This window comes from Leucoraja erinacea, chromosome 6, assembly GCF_028641065.1.
Source record: "Leucoraja erinacea ecotype New England chromosome 6, Leri_hhj_1, whole genome shotgun sequence".
Lineage (NCBI taxonomy): Eukaryota > Metazoa > Chordata > Chondrichthyes > Rajiformes > Rajidae > Leucoraja > Leucoraja erinaceus.
The window spans coordinates 64,774,599-64,775,746 of NC_073382.1; positions in this window are offsets into that span (position 1 = coordinate 64,774,599).

A 1,148-nucleotide genomic window follows, 5' to 3' on the forward strand; every position below is an offset into this window, starting at 1 on the left:
CGTTCTGGCAGGCAGGCAGGTTTGCTAGTGCTACACGTGTGGGTTTAAACTAAATAGCGGGGGGGGGGGGGGGGGGGGTTGACAAATTGGGAGTATAAATATATATATATAATGGAGTTAAAGGAAAGCGAGTACAGGAAAAGTTACAAAAGACTCCCGAAGTAACGGGAAGGAGAGTTCGAGAAGGGATAAGAAAGTAACGTCATGGCCAATAGTGACCGGTCAAAGTCAAAGTGTTGTTTATGATTGTGCGTAGTATAAGAAATAAAGTGGATGAGCTTGAGGCTCAGTTAGAAATTGGCAAGTATGATGTTGTGGGAATTACAGAGACATGGCTGCAAGAGGACCATGGGTATACGTCCTATCGAAAAGACAAGTAGGTGGGCAAAGGGGGTGGGGTAGCTGTTCGTGAGGAATGAAATTCAGTCCCTTGAGAGGGGTGACATAGAATCAGGAGATATAGAGTCAGTATGGATAGAACTGAGGAATTGTAAGGGTAAAAAGACCCAAATGGGACATCTACAGGCCTGCAAACAGTAGCCTGGATATAGGGTGCAAATTGAATCAAGAGTTTAAATTGGCATGTCATAAAGGTAATAATATGGTTGTTATGGGGGATTTCAACATGCAGGTAGACTGAGTAAATCAGGTTGGTACTGGATCCCAACAAAGGAAGATTGTGGAGTGCCTCCGTGATGGATTCTTAGAGCAGCTTGTAATGGAGCCTACCAGTGAGAAGGCAATTCTGGATTTAGTGTTGTGTAATGAACCGGATTTGATAAGGGAACTTGAGGTTAAGGAGCCATTAGAAGGTAGTGATCATAATATGATAAGTTTTAATAGTAAGATTAAATGAGAGCTTACCAGTTTGAAGTTTGATCTTTATTTTATGAGGAGTAACGTTGAGGGAGTACGTGAAGACCCCGCCTGCACGCATGCGTGTCAATCTTCAAAGCAGCGGTGTGAAATCACAGACAACAGTTATTGAACTAAATATAGTAAGATAAGAGAAACTAGAATACCAGTTGACCTTTATGATAGAGGGTGGGCGTGGAGGGCACGTAATCCCTCAACGTTACTCCTCATAAAATAAAGACCAAACTTCAAATTGGTAAGTTCTCGTTTAATCTTACTATTTTACTTCGGAG